A 23,284-nucleotide genomic window follows, 5' to 3' on the forward strand; every position below is an offset into this window, starting at 1 on the left:
CCCTTTCTGCAGATCTATCATCTTATGCATGTGCAAGATCTATGAGAGCCATCCCATGAATCTGCAGTTAGTGTCTGTGGCGCCGGCTTCTGGGTGGTGTCTCAATGCTGCCACATTCACCTCCAAAGAGGGGGCTTCCCAAAGTAGGCCCTTGCTGCTGACCCCTAAAGCATCCACCGGTCCAGTCTCCTTTCAATGGGCCCACTTCTCAGAGCTCATTGATCTTGGATCTGGCTTCCATCCCCTCTCCAACCCTTGCAACTGCCCAGAGGTGCTCACCTTCCGCCTTATCCATTCCCACCTCATTCACCCCTCAGGGACAGTCTCTGCCTCACTTGTCCTAGGGACTATTCTACCAAGACGTAATACAAAGTTTCCATGTAAAAGGACTCACTACCAAGCTAAAAACTTCAATGAGAGAATGATTAATACAGAGACGTGCCTACATCTGCTGCAGGGGGACACCTCTGGCTGCCTCCATCTCTCTCCCCCAGAGTCTACAGCCCCATTGCAAAGCAGGGGAGGGGAAGAAAAGAGGGTGAGGCCCATCCAATGGGACTGAAGCAGTCATGAGCAAGCCATGCCCAGGAGCCATTCTTCTGTCCATTGCTGGTGCAGTGTTGCTTCAGGCACGCTGAAATGCAGTCACCTCTAGGGTGGGCTGGACAGCTGTTTAACACCTGCACAAGGTTTCAGGCAGGGGGCAGTGCGGGCTGCCTTCTTGCAGAGCCCCCATCAGAACTACCGTGCCCTCCTGGCTTAGGAAAAGAATAAACAGGAGAATTGGAAATTAACCCACCCACTCTCACGTCCCCTAAGCAGGGAATGAGCCATCTACATTAGGCCCCAGCTGGAGTTTCATGTCCAGTTCTGGGCGCCACATTTCAGGAAACATGGAGAAACTGGAGAAAGTCCAGAGAAGATCAACCCAAATGATGAAAGGTCTAGAGAACATGAGATATGAGGCAAGGCTGAAGAAACTGGCCTTGTTTACCTTGGAAAAGAGAAGACTGAAAAGAAACACGAGAGCAGCTTTCAAGTATCTTAGAGTATGTCTACATTACAAAGTTAATTCGAACTAACAGCCGTTAGTTCCAATTAACTTTAATAGGCGCTACACATGCAAACAGCTAGTTCGAACTTAATTCGAAATAGCGGAGCGCTTAATTCGAACTAGGTAAACCTCATTTTACGAGGACTAACGCCTAGTTCAAATTAAGTAGTTCGAATTAATGGCTGTGTAGCCACTTAATTCGAACTAGTGGGAGACTAGCCCTTCCCAGCTTGCCCTGGTGGCCACTCTGGGCACCACCAGGGAAACTCGTCTGCCCCCTCCCAGCCCCGGAGCCCTTAAAGGGGCACGGTCTGGCTACGGTGCCCATGCCAGGTGCAAGCCTGCCAGCACCCAGCCAGCAGACTCTGCACCTGGCACGGCATGAGCCAGCCACCCGCTGCCACCCAGCCCTCCGCCTCTTCCCAGGACCAGGCTGGCAGCTCTCAGGAGCCTGCCCAGGGCTGCAAGAGGCGAGCGCCCGCCTGGTCTAGTGCAGAGATCGTGGACCTCATCCAGGTTTGGGGGGAGGCCTCCAATGTCCACGACCTCTGCACTAGAGACAGGAAAGTGGCCGACTAGGGCAGGATAGCTGCCAGCCTGGCCACCAAAGGCCACATGCAAACCCAGGAGCAGGTTTGCATGAAAATCAAGGACGTCCAGTGAGACCCTCCAGCCCAGAGCTTAGAACATAAGAACATAAGAATGGCCGTACTGAGTCAGACCAAAGTCCAACTAGCCCAGTAGCCTGTCTGCCGACAGAGGCCAACACTAGCTACCCTGGAGGGGATGGACTGAAGACAATGACCAAGCCATTTGTCTCGTACCATCCATCACCAGCCTGCCACAAACAGAGGCCAGGGACACCATTTCTACCGCCTGGTTAGTACCACTCCGTGGACCCAACCTCCATGACTTTATCTAACTTCTCTTTAAACTCTGTTATAGTTCTAGCCTTCACAGCCTCCTGCGGCAAGGAGTTCCACAGGTTGACTATCTGCTTTGTGAAGAACTTTCTTTTATTAGTTTGAAGTCTGCTACCCATTAATTTCATTTGGTGTCCTCTAGTCCTTCTATTATGGGAACTAATGAAGAACTTTTCTTTATGCACCCTCTCCACACCACTCATGATTTTATAGACCTCTATCATATCCCCCCTCATTCTCCTCTTTTTCTAAGCTGAAAAGTCCCAGTCTCTTTAGCCTTTCTTCATATGGGACCTGTTCCAAACCCCTGATCATTGTAGTTGCCCTTTTTGGAACCCTTTCCAAGGCCAAAATATCTTTTCTGGGGTGAGGAGATCACATCTGTACACAGTACTGAAGATATGGCGTACCATAGTTTGATACTTCCCCTCCTCCTTCTTCCCCTGGCTTCCCCCTTCCAGCTCCCTCCTCCCAGGTTTCCCCCTCCCCTCTTCCACCTCCTTTTCCCAGTCTCCCCAGAGGTTAATCCCCTCCCCCCCAGTTTTGTTAAATAAAGAGAGTTTCTATTTTTGAACACACGTGTCCTTTATTTTTTACATCAGGAAGGGGGGCTAGGGAGGGGTAAGTGGAAGGAGGTGAGGGAGGAATGGGGTACGAGCCCCCGATGGGGAGGACTGTGGTGGCTCTGTGGGCTCCTCGTGGTGGAAGCTCTCCTGCAGCCCCCCCATTGACTCCCGCGGATGGCAGCCTGTGGCAAGTGCAGCCGGGCTGATGGCCGAGTGCTGTGATGTGCCGAGTGTGGGCACTCAGGGCACTCCAAGTCAGGACTGCTTTGCTGTCCCTCATCGAGGTAAACAAGGAAGCGGGATTCCCTGAGAACTGTCTGTCTGGGGTGGGGGTCGGGTCCCTTTAAGCGCAGCCCTCGGCTAGCCTGAGACAGCAGCTTCACGCTCTAAGTCCTTACCTGATGCCCTGCCGGCACTGCTTCCGGCCAGCCTTAACTTCGGTTCAGGATCCACTCAATGGGGACATTCTAGTTTTTAGGTCTAGATGCACTAGTTCGAATTAGCTTAGTTCAAATTAACTGATTTCGAATTAAGTTAGTTTGAATTAGTGCTATAGTGTAGACATACCCTAAAAGAGTATCATAAGGAGGAGGAAGAAAAATTGTTCTGCTTGGAACGAGGTGTACCGGTAGTTCAGAATAGGAAGCCTAATCTGAACTACCTAGTTCGTGCCGCGTGTAGCCGCGGGCACGGAGTCCAAACTAGCAGACATTTAAAAATGGTGGCGCCCGGCAATATGCAAATGAAGCCCGAGAAATTCAAATCCCGGGCTTCATTTGCAAACTCCGGTTGCCTACATTAACCACCCTAGTTCGAACTAGGGTGGTAGTGTAGACATACCCTAAAAGACTATCATAAGGAGGAGGAAGAAAAAATGTTCTCCTTGGCCTCTGAGGTTAGGATGAGAAGCAATGGGCTTAAATTGCAGCAAGGGAGGTTTCGGTTGGACATTAGGAAAAACTTCCTGCCTGTCAGGGTGGTTAAACCCTGGAATAAATTGCCTAGGGAGATCGCAGAATCTCCATCACTGGAGATATTTAAGACCAGGTTAGACAGACATCTATCAGGGATGTGCTAGAGCAACTCAACTTTGGAAGCCCCAGGGGCCACACTGATACTTACAGAACATGCTGAGGGCCTCAACTTAAGTGTGGTTGCATATGCAAGCAAAAATATACAAATAGCTTCTCTCACACTGACAGGAACGAATACAAAGATTAAGGCAAGACTACACAACACACAGACCCCATTTAAGTCAGCTCTGCTGATATTAATGAAATGCAATATTTACCCAATTTCTACCCATGTGACAGCACTTTTCATGAGCAATGACAGTCCAAGAATTTAACTACTAAAACACATATCAACAGAAGATCATTACACTGGATACTTTTTTGTTTTGGCTCCCACTCGCCGGCCACGTGTTGATCCCCACATAAACCCAAACTGCACCGTGGGGTGCAAACAAACTGGCCGTGGGCAGTATACCAAGTTATTAATAAATATTTTATAAACCTTTACCTTTTCTGTCTGCTGCCATGTCTCCTCCCTTGCTCCATCAGTTCCCCTGGTGCCTGCTGCCCCCCAACTCCTCACCCTCCTCTGCTGCCCTGACTCCTGCCCTTCTCACTGCCCTCAGCCCTCCTGCGACCTGCCCCCCTCCATGTGGCACCGAACACTTTTAAAGTCCTGGGCCGTGATGTCACGTCACGCCCGAGCGTCTCCCTGGTCACCTGGAAACACTGCGCAGCGCGCGCCGGCAAGGGAGAACCGACTGAACGCTGGCATGGGTGGCGAGTTATATGGCTGTCCCCCGCCCCGGCCTCGGACCGTCCCTTCTGTGCGCAGCGTGCGCAGGCAAGGGGGAGCTGACTGAATGCTGCGCATGGCAGGAACGGTCCAGGGCCGGGGCCGGTGGCGGGGGATGGCCATATAACTCGCTGCCCATGCCAGATGCGCCTGCGCAGCATGAGCTCGCTCTCACCCTGGCCTAGCACCCCCCTAGCTTGGCACCTGGGGGCAATCGCCCCCCCCCCCTGCACCCACTTCTCTATGCCTCTGGAGGTGGGGCTGGCTGGGAGGGAGCAACAAGGCTGGACAGGAGGGATTGGGGGAAGATTGCTGGCAGGAAGCAGGGCTGGTCGGGACGGGGTCCCGGGGAGCAGGGCTGGCCCAGGAGCACACGGATCCCGGCACACTGCCAGTCCCGTGCACAATCCCGGCGGGGTGCACGGTTGAGTCTGGCCCTGAGGATTCCATCCTGCCCCAGCTCTGCTCTCACTCCCCTCCTCTCTACTGCATAGTTGTGTACTGCCTGCCTGGTAGACACGCTCATGCAGACATTTATATGTCCAGTATTTTCTCAATTTGTTTCCCAGACAGAAAACTCAAATACCAGACTGTCCGGTTCAAAACCAGACATCTGGCAACCCTAAGGACTGGCCACAGAAATACCAATGCCTTGGAAGGTAGAAGCTCTGGAAAATGGTTAAGTCTATTAATCTTGTAGTAATTTTTTAATGAAAACATTTCTCGTTTTAGTAGAAGAAGATGCCATAGAGAACAGCTTCTTTCCAGCTTCTCTTCCCATGTCTTGGCATGATACTCCTCTCATTTATGGATCCTCATCTATGTACAATGAAGGGAGGTTTTGTAAGCTGAAAAGGGAAAGAGGAATATGCAACAAGATTACTTTCCCCTCCACTTCTGTGCTCTGCTTCCCAGACATGCCTGTCTTCCCCCAGAAGAGTGGGGAGTACTGGGTCTTAATTTATAAATCCATGAAAAAAAGTGCAAAGTAACAATTTGGAAATCAAATCTTAAGTGATTTTTTTATCTTAAGAATTGTAATTGTGTAGCAGGATGTGCAAGAGGTCCATGATCTGCAAATAATTTCTCAGGCTTTTAAGTTATCAGAATGTCTTTTGAATCATCTGGTTAAATTTAATATTAAAGCAATAGCCTATAAATTAACAATGGAGCTCTTTTGATTTGTAAATCAAAAGGGAGATTTATAAAATCACTGATAAAATAAATTTACTAATAAATATACCTCTAAATAATCATATGATGTCACAGATCTTAGGATGGAAGGATATAGTAAGCCTCAGGGCTCAAGTTCTATGGAAAGGAAGCAAGAAAATCTTTAACATAGTGATTAAGAGAAATTCCATTTGCACTGAAGATAGAGTTTTGTTATCCACTTAATACTATTCATAACTGTGTCTCGTGGTGTTATTTCTCAGTACATCTCAGCAAAAGATTGTAGTAAGCAATAGGAGATTTATGAAACTACTGTAGAACTGCCAGCATGTTCACCATTCTTTACTGAAGATATCTTTTGTGACAGATACTTGAGATATTGAGATAAAAGACTGAATTACTTTTATCTTGTACACATTTTACCCTGTGTATCTCCATTAGCTTTTGTAGCATTATACTTAAGAGATTCCTCTAAAAGTGAGAGGAGAATCAGGTCCATTATGCTTAGTAAGCAGCCGTAAATAAGCTGGAGAAGCTATGATGACATGCTGACAATGACATTACTATTATCAGTTGAAACAAAAAACAGGACAATGTAGCACTTTAAAGACTAACAAGATGGTTTAATAGGTGATGAGCTTTCTTGGGCCAGAAAAGCTCATCACCTATTAAACCATCTTGTTAGTCTTTAAAGTGCTGTTTTTTGTTTCAGCTACACCAGACTAACACTGCTACATTTCTATCACTATTATCAGTTGGACTGTGATGCCTTTGCAAAGCATTGGTGGGCCATCCACAGTCTTTCTGATAGTGTTTCAGTCAGGGTTGTAATGTTATCTTATGTGGCATAGCATCACATAATGTTGCCTCCGAATAAGGTAAAATCTAGACTTCCTGTCAAAAAATAAAACTCGTAAGTCAAAACTTTCCAGATGAGATGGCAAGATGATAATAACCATCCTGACTGATGTAAGCTATTGAGAACCATGCATAGTGTTTATCTTTTGTTTTCCCACTCTGTCATCATGTGCATGTGATCCTCCTTTCCCTTTATTATTGCCTCAGTTGTACTAAATAAGCTTAACACTCATGCTCTCATCCTTATTTTCTAATAGGTTGCCAAAATGCTCAGGTTTACTGGGCACTTTCCAGCTCATGAATAGTGGTGGTAGGTGTGCTTAGAGGAGGAAAATGGGTTATTCTGGCTCTCATTGTGTACTCTTGCATGAGTGGCTTAACTATTTTGTGCCTCAGTTTATGCATTTGTCAAATGGGGATGATAATAATATCTGACTCAGAGGGTTGCCATGAGGCTTAAATAATCAGTATTTTAAAAGCAGATAAAATTAATACTAGAGAAATGCAAAGCAGTCAATATTTGTTATATACTGCAATGGAATAAGCGCTGTATTGGAGCAGGATAATGGTTCATTCTGTTTGTATGGAAGGGGCTGGACACTTCTGTAGGAAGCTGTAAATCCTCTATGACAGTGCATCTAATTGCATTTAATTATGGAGCACTACACTGTAGTGGGAATTTCTTCTTAATCCAGCTGGTGATCCATTTATATCCTGGTGCCTGAGAACTGATATTGTTCCCTTATCAAAATGATCTATATAAGTTAGAGCATTCTGAGAGCTGAACTAATACTCTGTGATTCATGGGCATCTACCAACAGTCACTAGGCATGCATCTCTCTCACCTAATTTACCTTCAGCATGTACCTGGATATATGTCCCTGATATAGATCAGGGACTTACCTTAGCCCACTTCTGGTAGCTTTGGGCTCCCCAGAGAAGCCTATTAGGCTGCAGCCTTGTGCTGCCAATGATAGTGTATGTTGTGCTGTTGAATTGGAACACTAAATTTCCTCTCCTATCTTCATCTACAATGCACTAAACCAAAATACCATATCCAAACACTTTCCAAACTTTATGACACCAGATCTGGATTTGAATTTTGTTGCTCTGGGCCCATCTCTAATATTAATTATTGTTTATTTTAACAGAGACTGTCTTGAGCATTTGAGTTTGGTTTGGTGGTTTGCCTGCACTCTTTTTTGTGTCTCTGCCATGTGCATCTAAGATGTTTGGATGGTCCTAGTTAGAGATGTGTAAACCAGCTACGATAAAGCAAAAGACATTATAAATCTTTGTCCAAAATATGAACCAAACTGAACTGAATTCAAAAGAATTTGGTCAACTTTAAAAAAATCTTAATTTTCCCTTTTCTCTGCACTGCCTAAATCAACTCAGGACCAGAAATGTTTTTCAAATACCATGCATAAGCTTGTTCTTGTGGTAAACCTAAACACAACCGAAGTAGAAAAGAGCAGAGCTCTGGTGAATGTGAGAGAGCGAGAACAAGAGCGAGTGAGCGAGAGATCATATTTGTATGGTTTATAGCCCGGGAGCAGCAGGGGCTCAGCAGTGCACCTTTTAAAAATCAGGCTGGAGGTTTTGAATAGTTAAGGAAATGTTCCCAGGCATATCCAAACTTTTAGGTGCCTCTATGAACCTTTTCCAAGGTTCTCTATCATTTTTACTAACAAATGAATGAGCTGTAAAATATCAATGAAAACATCCTTGACCTAGTAAGATCTACAGGAGCCACTGGCTATGGATTAAGAAAAATGTCCTGTGTCTTAGCAATGATTTGGTACAGATTTTAAATAGGCAGTGTTGGTGGGGGACTAGATAGCTCATGGGATCAATACCAGCAATATATAATCTTTTACCTCTAGATCTTTGGGCCAAATCTATGTCAGTAGTAACAGACAAGTGCTACCATATGGTTGCTGTATGTGAAACAGATTTGGTGGTCTTGTCCAGTAGATAAGTGTCCACATCACCCAAACCAGCAACACCACAATTGCGAGCCACAGCCAAAAGGCTGACAGGTGCGGGCAATAGAGGCTCAAGAGATCTCTCCCCACCCCCACCCCAGAAATGATCTCTCCCAAGTCAGTGCTGTCAGGCCATGTCTACTCTAGAAAGAAGATCGACCCCTTCTAGTGTTCGATTTAGTGGGTCTAATGAACACTGAGGGCAGCCCCCATCGGCATCCAGTACTCCTTGTTCTGCGAAGAGTAAGGGGAGCTGATGGGAGCTTGTATTCCTGTCGGATTCCCACTGTGTGGATTCCGTAGTGGCTCAGCTTAAGGTAAACCTCTCCACGCATATTGCGTATCTGGATGGCGTACCTTAAGCCGGCCTGCCAGGTCTAATATAGACTAGGCCTCAGAGTGCAGGAAAGAAAGTAAACTACTAATGCTTATGCTGTACCTGATTAATAAATGTTCTTACTTATGCAGAGTTGTTATTTCAGTATCTTTTATAAGCATTAAATTCACACACATTAACACAGCAACTAATACTGGTATGGAAAAATATTTTTATTTCAGTTTTAAATAACAAGTGAATTATTTTGGTGGCCAATTAGACTCAAAGTCTAATCTTTTCTTGATCAGAGTTTAACTGTTTATTTATTTGTTTAAACTTATTCAAATAAGGTTTTGGCCGAAACTGAATTACTGGGTATTTGAAAGTTAAGGAGCTTATCAGGCATCTGATGTTTTCAGGATTTCCCCAGATTAGACCGCAGAGTGTACAGACAGGAAGCTGAAGTATCAAGCTCCTGACCAGACCTTCCTTCTGTGCAAAGATGGGGCTTTCTCTAACTTGAATTTTGGGCTTGAAATGCATGGTCTGAACCCTGAAATCTGAAGGAAAAACAAAGCACCCTAACCTCTCGGCTGAATCTTGGATAGAAGGAGAATGAAACAGTTTAGTTTAGGCCCATTTGCAAAACATTTCTCAACTCTCTTCCCCTTGTTTGTGTTACCTTCCTAGCTCTTTATCAACCAAGGAATCAAAAAGGGACTTTCCAGAGCTATAAACATATGAGGTGAATAAATGGAATGAACCCTTATGCAAATGAGTTTTGATTCTCTTCCCTTTATAAAGTTAAAATGTGTTTGAGAGTGAAACAGATCCTCCAGAATGTGGATATTTGAGATTTTTACCTGGGTCTCTCTCTCTCTCTGTTAGGCTGTGTTGTAGAGCACGATGTGGAATTGTCAAATAGAAAATAAGAAATGCTCTGAAGAGAAGGAAAGAAAATGAAAGCAAAAAAGAAGCATGTGGGAAAAGATAAAGTACTGTAATATGAATATTTGGTATTCCACTGTGAGTAAGATCTGGAAAAAATTCTAAACTGGTTTATTACATGTTTATCTTCTATCTGAGAGACAGGAAGCTTTATATATAAGAAATGCGAAGAGTAAACTGCACATTAAAGATAGAATCAAGAAGCCTGACTGTCCTGTCAATTCCACCAGTTTAAACTGGTGTAAATCTATTGGCTTCACAGGATTTAAACTGTTTAAATGGGAGGAAATTCAATCCCAAGAGGTTTAAGACACTGAATTTTATTTGATCTAAAGCAGATGGGATGTTTAGACTGAATTATAAATATAAATAATTCAGAGAAGCTGCATATTTTCTAGTGCCTTTGTCACCATATATATTGGTACAGAGTCACAATGGTACTATAATTATTTTTTCTGCATAAAATGATAATATAAGCAGGGCTAGGTGCTATATTATTTGTTTGAATATATTTCTTGAGATATGGTATATGTGCATTCATTTAGATATTAAAATTATATCTTGATTGGTTATCTAAGTCTCTGTATATTGAAATTAAATATTTAAATGTTTATGTGTTTGAGGGGCATATTTATTAATGTAGCAAACATTTTTGCCTTTCGTTCTTTTTTTCTTATGACATCTAATTGGGAGCAGTGCAGTAACATAATGACTAGGTATCAGTTATAAAATTTTAATTTTGCCTCTCCAACTAATGCAGTTGATTTTGAAAGGTACAGAGTACTTGCAACCAATGAGTCTTAGCTAGTTTTACAGAGTTTTCTTTGTCATCAGAGCTACTATTGTTTGGAGTTGGTTTGTTTGTTTGTTCTTCCTCCTAGGGTGGTTGTATTGGTATCTAAAAAATTGTCTTAAGTAATTAAATAAGCAAAGTTTACCTTGCAGTATTTCCAACACCTGTCTAGAAGGCAAGAAGGAGGCAAAGGGCATATGTTCTCAGGGCTTTGGGGGGGGGGGGTGGTAGGGAGGGGAGAAGGGGAGAGGGTCTGTGGCATCAGGAAGCTGTAGCTTTGTCTTACAGGGTGCTGACCAGTCTTCTTCAGTCGTACAGGTCCCTTAGAAGATGTGCTGCCACCGCATCTTGTTTCCAAGCCTGTTTATTAACCATCCTCTTTCTAATAGTGAAGCAGCTCTCTCTATACACATCTCTTTCACTGCCAACATATATGGAATACTAGGCCTATTGCAGTCCGTGGCAAAGTTTCCATTAACTTCAATGAAACCAGGATTTCATCCATGGTGTGGAAGTTAATATTGCTGGGAGTAGCTTTGAATTCTGTACAGATGTCCACAGGAATTGAAGGGGGACATACAGTATACAGTGGTTGCTATCTGGCCCTTCACAGACCTCCCACCATGTGAAATTGCACATGGAAGTGATCCCATGAAGAGCTGGTCAAAAATGTAATTTATTTTCTACTGAAAATTTTGAAGAAATAAAAATAACTGTGTCAGATTTTTTTAAAGTTTTGTCAAAAGTTCAAATGCCAACTCTTTTATTAATTTTTGTTATTGAAAACCAAAGTATTTTCATCCTTTAACAACTCCCCCCTTAGGTTTTTTGAGGAAAATGAAAAGGCAATTTTTTAATCAAAATGAAAGTTTTTAAAAGTTATTTTTCACCCACTCTACTTTTCTGGTGAGGAATTGCCTCTGCTCTTCCTCTTCTGCCACACTGACTGATTGTGAGTTGCCTTTCTGTGCCTCAAAAGGGAGAAGAGTAAATGGGGCCAGAGTTCTGAGAAAAGCAGGGCGTGGAACTCCTGCTGGAGTCACAGGGTTTTCAGAACACAAGACTGGGCTGTGGGACTACAACCAGAAATGTTGGTGGAAAGTAAAGATTTGGATTACGACAAGAGCTTTCTGTACCCTCTATGGAGGGCCTAACTTAGGACGTGGAGAAAATTTTGGATTCTTGATTTGGTGTAGGGCATTTTGTTGACTATGTCAATTTATGCTGAATGTACACTGATAGAACTGGCAAGATTCATACAAACAGGAACTGTGGTGTAGGCTCTCCAGCAGTTATTGTATGCCTCCTGTGTTAGTCTCGTCAAGGACATTGGAGCTAGATATACAGTACATGTAAAACTAGTTTGAGAAGGCCCACAGTATTTGTATGCGTATATGTAGAATAAGAGTGGGCTTTTCAAGGATTTGAAAATCTCATGTAAAATGTCTGTCTGTCTTTATATGTAGTCTATCAGATATGTGCATGCATGAATGAGCATATTTTCTTCTTGTCATCAGAGACAGCTAATTTTTCCTCTTTAGGAACATACTTTACTGGACTCTAAATTAGGACACGCTTAATGTATAACATGTGGCTAAATTTATAAGCTTCAATGCCAAATCTCCAAAGGGGAAAGCTGCCCTTTAAAATTATATTTTCTAGTGACAGGAAAGTCTGGCTCAGAGAAGGCTGCTGTAAGCCTCAGGTTAGCTTGCTTGCATGATTAGGAATGACCAGCAGTCTCTGCTTATGAATTCAACTTATCATTTTAACTCCAGTTCACTGAATGGACTTTAGCTATAGCATAATTACTACAGTTTCTCCAGTATTTGAGCTAAAACTTACTAAATAAAAAGTTCTGTGTGTGTGTGTGTGTGATGCGCGTGTTGTGTAAGATGGACAACATGTACAGATTTATTTACAAAGGAGTCATCTATATATTTTTAAAGAGCAAATTTGAACCTGTTTTAAGAAAAAAATATTTCTGTGTCCTAAAATGAGTTCTACAGCTCAAATTCTATTTCTATAGTTATTTAATGTATGGAGCTAATTAAAATAAAATATTTCTGGGTAACCAGCAAAGTTAAGTTTTAAAAAATGAGAGGACTAGACTGAATTATAAAACTATGGCTTGTTTAAATTAAATATATTGAAAGTAATTATTTTAATAGAGCTAATGAAATAGAATGCAGTAAAACAGTAATGACGAGTACTGTAATTATTTTGTAACTTTCAGCAAGTAAAAAATCCAGCAGTTCTTTTGAATGATAAAAGAAGTACTAGAAGCTAGAAGGGAGACAGATAAGGACATCATCTAGTCTGACTTGCTGGGCATTATTTCCTTCAAGTATTCTAAAATATTTAGATGATAATAATTTAGATATTATATTTAGATCATATTTAGATTAGATAGATACTCATCAAGCAATGATTTTGAGGGCTTTTGATTCCATTTTCATTGGAAGTTAGTTCAAATTGTGGTTAAACTTGCCATTCTATTTGTTATATAATGGTTGAGTGTGTGAGTGTGTGTGTGTGTGTGTGTGTATAATATTAGTATATATGCATATGTTGTAGTCAGAGGTTTGAGGAGTGAGAAAGTGTCAAAAGAACTGGAAACAACTCTGAAAAAATAACAAATAGTCTAGTAGCACTTTATAAACTAACAAAACATGTAGATGGTATCATGAGCTTTCGTGGGCACAGCTCACTTCTTCAGATGACCGGAGTGTTGGATGTCTAGGACCAAAATAAATAGGGGAGATGGGAAAGGTGTGGAAGAAGGGAAAATTGGGAGGAGGGGGGACAAGAAAAAGTAGTGGGTAAAAATTATATCAAGGGAAAGCGGAGCTGAAAAGCAATAGGGAAAATAAATAGTCTATATGCACCTAAAAACTAGATAGTCAAAAGGGGCAGATAAGAACCATTAATTAGCGAACAACAAAGAAACACTTAAGGAAACACTTAAAGACTGATGAAACATCTAGATGGTATCATGGGATTCTTCAAAGACAAAGAACCATTGTCGCCTTCATTGTTTGATAGGTAGGTAATGACCTAACTGGCCATCCAGTATCTTTGTTTAATCCAGAGGTGTGAAAATTTACAAATTGAATTTACAAATGAGCTGACCTTCCAGTCCTTCCCTGTGTATTTCAGTCCTTCTCAACTCCATATAATACTGGGTAAATTCTTTTCCTTGTATATTTTTGCAATCAGTTTCTAGGAGATTTTTTTCTCTTTAGTTAGATTAGAAGTTTATTGCTGAAAATATAAGAAAAACAGAGAGGTGCATTTTCATAGAATTGTATAGTATGAAACTAGTATCGTTTTAGCTTCTCAACTTTAATTAACTTTAATGGGAACTGCTTGTTAAAGCCCTTATTAGCACTTTGAAAATTAGTCTCCAAGTTATCCTAGCTATTTCTTGCAGCACCAGCATTAACAAAGCTAACTGTTTTTGTGGTTTCCGCCCTTCTTTTTCTGTTATAAATTCTGGGTTCCTCTTACCCCCCTCCAGTTCATCTGATGGAGTGGATTTTGCCCATGGAAGCTATATATATTTTTAAACACTATATATATTTTAAGCTATATATATTTTTAAACACTATATATATTTTTGTTAATCTCTAAGATGCCACAAGACTACTTCTTGTTTTTGTGTTTCAAGATAGACAATCCGTGTCTTATAGACTACCTACAATTTGTTCGCATACATTTGTTACAAGAAATGTGGCTGCATTATATTCTGCTACCCTACAGTTATAACATATAGTAGCAGTACCTAGATACATGAAAATGTATGCATAGGAAACGTAATATTGCCTCTCCAGATGTTTTATTGACTTAATATAATATTGTGACAATGTAAATGGATGCGTCTGCACACAATACACTAGAAATGAATATTACAACATTCCTTTGGGAATGTTGCTAGACCTGCAATGTGCAGCATGTATATTATAAATGATCAGAAAATTTTCATGAAAACTAAATGCTGATGAAAAATGAAAACTTATTTTTTAAAGATTTGTTTTTGGCAGCTCTCTTCCTCCACCTCCATCTTTAACCAGCTGTAATTTATAGGTATATGTGTCTTAGTCAGGGGTGGGCAAAAGGGCCTCCGCGGGCTGGATCCAGCCTGCCAAGTGGATTGATCCGGCCCGCGGAGGCCCTGGTGGTGGGGGAGTGCAAAGCTTCCTCCTGCCCTGGAAGGAGCATGCGGTGCTTTGAAGAGCCATGTGCTCCTTGTGTAGTGGGAAGAGACGTCACTGCTCCCCCACCCCCAAGTCCTGATTGGCCTGGGGGCGTGGGAGCTGCGCAAAGTTTCCTCCCTCCTCCCCTCGCCCCGTGAGGAGCGGCACTTCAAAGTGCCGTACACTCACGCAGCGTAGGGGGCAGGACGCTTCACACAGCTCCCCCGCCCCCAGGCCTTCATTGGCGTGGGGGCAGGGGAACTGTGCGAAGCCTCCTCCCACCCTGAGAGGAGCACTTGGCATTTTGAAGTGCCCTGTCCTCCTGGGGGGAAGGTAGGGTGGAAGGGAGCTTTGTTCACTCCCCTTAGGGTTGCCAGGTGTCCGGTTTTATACTCGTATTTGCACCCTCTGTCCGATAGAAAAATTCAGAAAATACCAGACATATGTAATGTCCAGTATTTTCTGAATTTCCGGCTGGGCGCCGGACGGAAGCCTAACGGGGGTGGGGGAGTGACTGGGAGGCGGGGCCGCAATTGGAGCTGGGAGCCCTGTGGTCGCGTGCAAAAGCCGGGCGGGGCGGGGGCAGTGGCTGGGACTCCCAGCCACTCCCCCCACTCGGCTTCTGCACACAACCAGAGGCTCCCAGCACAAATCGCGGCCCCACCTCCCAACTGGGAGCCTCTGGTTGCGTGCAGAAGCCGAGCTGGGGGAGTGGCTGGCAGCCACTCCCCCCACCCCTGCCTGGCTTCTACTAGCAACTAGAGGGAGTGCCTGCTGGGGGCGCAGCCTGTTGGACTCCGGCTGCAGCCAGTGGCTGCATCCCCCCGTCTGCCAGCTCTGCTTCCCGCCCCCCTTCCTCCGGCCCTCCCTCCTCCCATCCAGCCGCCGCGGCCCCTGATCGAACCTCCCAACTCTGCTTCCCGCCCCTCTTCCTCCCGTTCCCCCTTCCTTCCGGCCAGACCCGCAGCCCCCGACCCCCCCGCCAGCCCCGCTTCCTGCCCCCCTTCCTCCCATCCAGCCCTGGCCCCCTTCCGTCCGGTCCTTCCCCCTCCCACCCATGATCAAATGTGTCTGGTATTTTGGGGGGGGTCTACCTGGTAACCCTAGCTCCCCTGTCCCCAGGCCCTGAGGTGTGTGAAGCCTCTTCCCGCCCTGCCAGGGGCATGGGTGCCTAGTGGGAAGGGGGGGCAAAGAGGCTCCTCTACCCCCTCATGTTCTGTGAATGGGGATGACCAGAAGCATCATGGCCCTGCCCCTTAGAGGCGGCCTGGGGCCACTTCAAAAATATTCGATGTGGCCCCCGGCCAAAAATTATTGCCCACCCCTGGTCGAAGTACAAATACCTTTTGTGCTACTTATTAATTTATATACTGTCTGTATTTCTCTGTGTGAATTTATTCATTATATTCAATATCAGTGAAAAACAAAAACACTTTGGTGAAACAAATACACTGTTTGCAATTTTTTAAATTAGTAAAGGAAAATGATCTGTTGCATGGAATAGCATGTTATTAAAAAAATGTGATTAAAAATGGGATCATAAGGATTTTGAGCCTCCTGGTAAAAAGAATAGAAAATACTACACTGGAGGAAATCAAACCTTTTTGCTGGTGACATTTGCAAAAAAAGCAAGCAAGCAAGCTCTGTGTTAAATATTGGCTGCACTTCGTGGGTCACTAGACAGCCATATCGGCCCAACAATGAGATCTATTCTGTGGTGTCACCTTGCAGTAGTATCCCATCTGATAATTTAATGAGGTGCCCCAGCTAGCAAAACATTCAGACTATTCTGTAAAACGTACAGTACATAATGGTGTTCATTCTAAAAACGCAACTAGTATAGTTCCCAGGGCCTATAACCATTCCATGCAGTGGTCATGCTTTAAATCCACGAAAACAGGTTCAAATGTCCAATTGCCTCTTTTGATCCTTTTTATTATGGCTATGTCTACACTGTCCAGTCTTGCACAAGAACATATGCAAATGAGGGGCAGCAATGAATATTGCCACGCCTCATTTGCATACTTAATGAGCTGCCATTTTGCGCAAGGGGCTTTGCGCAAGAAGGAGCAGTTTACACTGCTCCTTTCTGCGCAAAACCCCCTCTTGCACAAGAGCAGTTCTGTCTGCAAATAAGAACATTGCCACGCCTCATTTGTATACATTCTTGCACAAGACTGGGCAATGTAGATATAGCTATATGTTCTTGTCTGAAGCCAACTTTTCTTTGCTAAAAGTCAAGAGTTATAGAGCGACTTTGTTTGCTTTTGTCCTCCAGCTTCAACTCACCAGATGTCATTAGAGTTGTGATGTAATTTTTCTCACCTACTATGAGAACAAAATATGCACAAGGAAGTTACATTATGCTCCTAATGGGATGTACAGTAAAACTCCAAGAGTCCAGCATCCAATTGTACGGCACTCCCGATAGTCCGGCATCAAAATGGCAAGAGCCTCGTGTTTTTTTAGTGTTTAAGTGAATAATACAAAACTGTATTAGTGTTGAAGTGTATAATTTTTGTGTTTAAGTGAATAAAGTGCTGTATTAAGAGTTTTAAGTTACTGTATTAATAGTTTAAGTGATTAATAGTTTAAGTGGTTAGCCAGTGCTACACACTACTGTACATAGTATCCTCTGCTTTCTGTATTCAAAGGCTTCACAACAATAATGGTGAGTACTGTACTGTACATTTATTCTTTCATTCTATGACTAAAGTTATGCATTACAGTATATACAATAAAAAGGGTTAAAAACACTTTATATACAGTATATACTGTATATATATATATATATAACCATCTTATAGTACCTCCTGATAGTCTGGCATGTCCGATAATCCAGCACCACCTAGCTCCTAAATGTTCCGGATTATCGAAAGTCTACTGTAACAACATTTTATGACAAGTGCCCCATAACTTATTTATAATTAATTATCACCCATGATGATCTCATTTGTATAGTGTCTGAATCTTACATAAAGTTGTGGTAGACCAATAAACACAGGTTAGTTAGGAAGAATTTCATCTATCATCCCACTCCTCGCTATAAATTCAGGAGCTGATAAACCTAAAAATTTCATCCAAAAGCAAGGTAGTAATGATGACAGTATAGCAGAAAAAAACCTGAGGTGACAAGGAAAATGCTGAAAATGTACATGTATCATTAACTGGATGGCTTTGGGATCATTATGTCTATTACTATTTACTATTAAAACATATCATCATATTTTAATTCAAAAGAAGCCTTATGGAAGAATAGTCTTCAGACACTTAACATTACATAGTCACTCTAAAAAGATTTGCATTTTGATGTAGCAGTTTATGTAAAACTGTTAAATTTTATAGGATGATTTCCTGTTAAGTATCTGTCCTGTAGGAATAGTTATTTTCTGTATAATAAGATCTCTAAGCTATGTTACTAAGTGGCCCTGGTGGAATATAAAAGTGTCTATGGAGAGTAGATTTATGGTTTCACAGCCTGTTGAAGACTGAAAAGAAAGATTCATCTGCTTATGACTCTAGCAAAGGCTGGACAATATTATTGATTTTTTTTTTCTTGTTAGCAAATGCACAAGTTTGAGCCTTTAATACATGAACTCTGTAATGAAAGGAGGATACTGAGAATGCATTCTCTGGAGTAGGGCATATGGAGGTAATAATGCTGGGACACTACATAATGTTTCTTTAAGACAGGAGAAAACTAATGCACAGACACTCAACAGCAAATTGAAGAAAACATTTTGGCATTTCCTTGAACTTCAATTTAAAAACCTCCAGCTTGAAAATAAGTGTGGGGTGACAGAGACACCTGTCAGTACTTGCCCTTAAGGAGTTTCAGTAGTACAGCTGTACTTATTAGAAACCCATCAGTACATTCTTCTTCAGTAAAGTCTGCGTCCATGTCATCATACTATGACCTCAATGAAAAGATTTTGTTTTCTTTTTTTTGCTCTTATGGAGGGGAGGGATGACATGATTTGGGAACCGGTGGGGGGGGGGAGGCAGGAGGGAGGGGCAAACACCCGAAAAAGCATGTTCCTAACAACTGGAGGCCTTTTGCTAACAGTGAACACCTATTTTCTCTGTGAACAATACACTACTGACTAAATCAGCATACACATTTTAGGGGGTGGTTCAAGGATAAGTTTCTTATTTAAAAATCAGGGTTCTTCTAATAAAGTTCTTGATAAAGCTGCTTATTGGTTGAAGGAAACTACAGGTTCTGAAGAATATTTGCTTGGGAGACTCAATGACAAATGTATTTAAAATGGACAAACAAAGAAGTGAGGTTGTTAAAAGAAATTTTATTAAGCTCCCATTTTGTATTTTCCTTGAATACAAATTGTACAGAATCATCAGTTAGGTCAGAAAGGCTGAGTTAGTTCTTGGTACAACAGGGCTATTATTTTGTAAGGTTACGTGTTCTGAAGTCTTCTTTGCAGCAAGAAAGACTGTTAAAGAAGCATATCTTTAAATTACCTTGTTTGGTTGAGTGGTTCAACAGCTTAAAAAATCAATTACTGCAATAAACACACAAATACATTATTGGATGCTATAATAGTTGGGTTCTTGGACAGAGTGCCAAATAATGCATTCTGTGATACACGTTTGCATGCTTGGCTAATTAAACTGTAAAATACTGTGACTGCTATTAAATACAGTATATTTTTATCTTCGTATGGCATTTGTTTGTTTAAGGTTCAGGTGTTAGAAACCAATTTTAAGTGATGTCCTCAGCTAAATCAAATTATTTAGAAAAATACTCCATAATTGTTATCACTATAGAACGGGATAAGTACTGGGCTCTACTGCCATATCCACTCTATCCCATGGTGGCTCTATGGGTACTTCAATGGGGTTCCCATCATGGGGTTTCCTGATAGCTTCACCTTCAGTTTTACTGGCACAGCATACATCCTCCTTAGGGAGCTTTAAATACTGACTGGTGGGCAGCTTATTATGGGCCATGTAATTGAGAGCTGAATCACAGTGGTACCTAGAGGCACTAGTCAGCAGAAGGGCACAATAGCTAATCCATTGACTCTGAAAGAGGTGCTTATATAGTTTCCTTTCCCTGTTTGAAGAGGATGATGTCAAAGAGGCCAGGTTCCTGGACATGAACTTTAAGGAAGGCAGTGTCTTCTATATCTGTAAGGCCTAACTGGGTTTCCCTTGGACAAGACACCTAGGCTGTGTCTACACTGGCATCCCTTCCGGAAAAGGGATGCTAATGTAGCACTTTCAAGTAGGAATAAGAGATCCTCCGGAAAAGGCTTTATTTTCCGGAGAATCACGTCTAGACTGGCGCTTTTCTCCAGCTTATCTCCAAGCCGGAAAAAAGCGGCAGCCATGTTAATGCAAATGCCGCGGGGGATATTTAAATCCCCCGCGGATTTGCCTATTCCAAAGTCTACATTAGCAACCCTTTTCCAGAAAGGGGTGCCAATGTAGACAAAGCCCTAGGCTATATCTAGACTGCAGGCTTCTTTTGTAAGAAACTTTTCTGGAAGAGATCTTCCAGAAAAACTTCTTCCGAAAGAGAGCATCCACACTGCCAAAGCGCATTGAAAAAGCAATCAGCCTTTTTGAAAGATAGCATCCACACTGAATGGATGCTATCTCACATTTCAGCTGTGATTACTATGGACGGAGTGGCCACCAGGGAACCTGTGCTTTTTCCTCTTTCCTCTTCTTTCGAAAGAACTCCTTCTTCCTCGTCCACACATGCCTTTTTCGGAAAAAGGCTTCTTCCTTGTAGAATAAGGATTACCAACGTCAGAAAAACCCCTCTGTTCTTTTGATTTTCTTTCAGAAGAACGCGATTGCAGTGTGGATGTAATTGAAGTTTCTTTCAGAAAAACAGCCATTTTTTCCAAAAAAACCTCTGTAGTATAGATATATCCTTAGCCTCTGTGGCCTAGATCCTCAAAGATATTTAGGTATCCAATTCCCATTGATTTCAATAGGAGGCACTTTTGAGGATTAGGGTCTGTGTGTCTAGGTATCCTTATCTAAAAACGGGAATACTAATATCTGCTCAGGTCTTTGAAATCCTCAGATGAAAGATATAATGTAAGTGCAAGGTATTTTGATGAATGTCTTACTTTTTATTACTGTGAATAATAGTGTGAATTGAGGCACTGTGAATGGGTGAGGCCATCTCTTGTTAATTAGCCCATTTCACAGTACTTATGTCCCACAGCCATGATTGAATCTGTGACCCATGGTCTGGATGGAGCTGCTTTGGTGGCAGTGAAGATTTCACTCTTATATTTTACAGCCCTTGGAAGAATGCCAGGCAGTAGAGAGAGAAAACAGGAGTGTGAAATACTACGGTGCAACAACACATTCTTAAAATGAACATCATGTATTCTCAGCTTTGAGAACTGAATTCCATAGGTTGTAATTGAGCTGTGTCAGACCTATGGGGCTCAGTTCTGCAGCTTGGATATCTCTGTCTTCACATACACAGGAAATCAAAAAACCATTTGATCATTCACTGACTCCTCTGGATGGCAATAGCAGAAAACAGGAAAGAAAACGAGTAAATGATGTGACACATTTTGGCAGATGGGTTTTATTACTGAAGCCAGTTTCTTTTATGCTAAATAATTCTGTAAAAGGAGAATCTTCTAAAAGAAACCTCTACCTGATTAGTGTCATTTAATTTGCAAATTTGACACTATCAATTTCAGATTAAACAAAGACTGTGAATGGCTAGCCAACTACAAAAGCAGTTTTTCCTCTCTTGGTGTTCACAGGTCCACATCAGCTGCTAGAAGTGGGCCCATCCTCCCTGACTGAACTGACCTCATTATCTCTGGCCTTCCTCTTGATTGGTACTCCTTTCTGTTCATGTGTCTGTATATTTATACCTGCCTCTGGAATTTCCACTACATGCATCTGACGAAGTGCCCACTCAAGCTTATGCTCCAATAAATCTGTTAGTCTATAAGGTGCCACAGGACTTCTCATTGTTCTCTACCTGATTGATTCTTTATTGCTGTTCACCATTTCACTCTCACTCTATCTTATTTAGAGATCTATATTTATCTTCTGCTCTCTTGGAATTCACACCTCCAGATCAGCTGCTAGAAGTGGGCCTCATCCTCCTTGATTGGATCCACCTCGTCATCTCCAGCCTGATCCTGGCCTGCATATTTATACCTGCCTCTGGAAATTTCCACTACATGCATCTGACGAAGTGGGTCTTTGCCCACGAAAGCTTATGCTCCTACACTTCAGTTAGTCTATAAGGTGCCACAGGACTCCTCGTCGCTTTTGCGGATTCAGACTAACACGGCTACCCCTCTGATATTTATCTTTTGTGATTAATTCTATTATAGTCCTTGCTTCATGTCTTAAGCTGTGGAGTAGGAATGTTGTGCTGTTTAAAACAGCTGCCATGTTCTGTATAAGAAGTGGCTGCATTTTTGTGATGAAGAGTGTGGGGCTACATCTACACTGCAGGCTTCTTGTGCAAGAACTTTTTGCGGAAGAGCGTGTCCACACTTGCCATGTGCTTTTGGGCAAGAGAGCATTCACACTGCCATGGACACTCTTGTGCAAGAAAGCTCTGATGGCCATTCACAGAATGGCCATCAGACCACTTGTGCTTTTTCTGATAGGTGTTTCTTGTGCAAGTAACCCATTGTCTGTCCACACATGCCTTTTTGCGCAAGAGTTCTTGCGCAAAAAGGCTTATTCCTCGTAGAAAGAGGAATAACTCTTGAGCAAAAAGCCCTGTCTTCTGACAATCTACTGTTCTTTTTCTTGTGCAAAAACTCGCTTGTAGTGTGGACGCTCTGTGAGTTTTTGCAGAAAAATGGCTGGTTTTGTGCAAAAGCTCTGCAGTGTAGACGTAGCCTGGATGTATAACATCTACAGCACACAGGCTTAATACTGCAACCAATTCCTTATAAGCAACTCCACTGAAGTCACTGGGTAGGGTGCTATTGATCATGGCCTTTCCTCTCTGGACATGTGAGCTCCAATTATGCTTATGGTTACAAGGGAAAATGGATTTGGTAGCTTGCTCCAAATCTATGTTGCAGCCTCCCCTCTACCCCATAAATTATACTTTCTCAACAAAGGATCATGACATTGCTTTTGTCACCATAAAGTAACATTCTTAACAGTACAGATGCCTAAAACCAGTGGTGTCAGAAACCTAAATGTTCAAATCTAGGACAGATTTAGATAAGCATCCTGAAGCATAGTAAAAGCTATCTAATTGCATTCTTTCTTTTTAATGGATCATTAAAAATAAAGAGCCTGTAACTACTGCCAAGGAAACATGCATGCATTCACACTGATGCCCTTTTCACAGAGATTTCTGTTTGAAGGATGAAGGGGTAACTGACGTGTATCATAGTCACCGGTTTAGAGAATACTTTTCTTTGAAGAGCTCACCAGTTCCCAAAGCTCATACCTAAGTAAGAAACACACTCACACGCAAAGAGGCTGCAGAGGAAATAGATTACGAATGCAGTATCAAATGTGCAGACAATATGTAAATTAACCTTTTTTAAAAAAAGCTGAAGACACACATTGACTGGACTTCCTTCACTACCAGGCTCTGCTTTGAGTGCTAAGCTAGATCAGCTGATGTACTGTGCTAATGCACACAGGATGGCTGACAAAGTCAAGATGATTTTTAA

The sequence above is a fragment of the Pelodiscus sinensis genome, chromosome 16 (genome assembly GCF_052426305.1).
Source record: "Pelodiscus sinensis isolate ZL-2025 chromosome 16, ASM5242630v1, whole genome shotgun sequence".
NCBI classification, from domain to species: Eukaryota; Metazoa; Chordata; order Testudines; family Trionychidae; genus Pelodiscus; species Pelodiscus sinensis.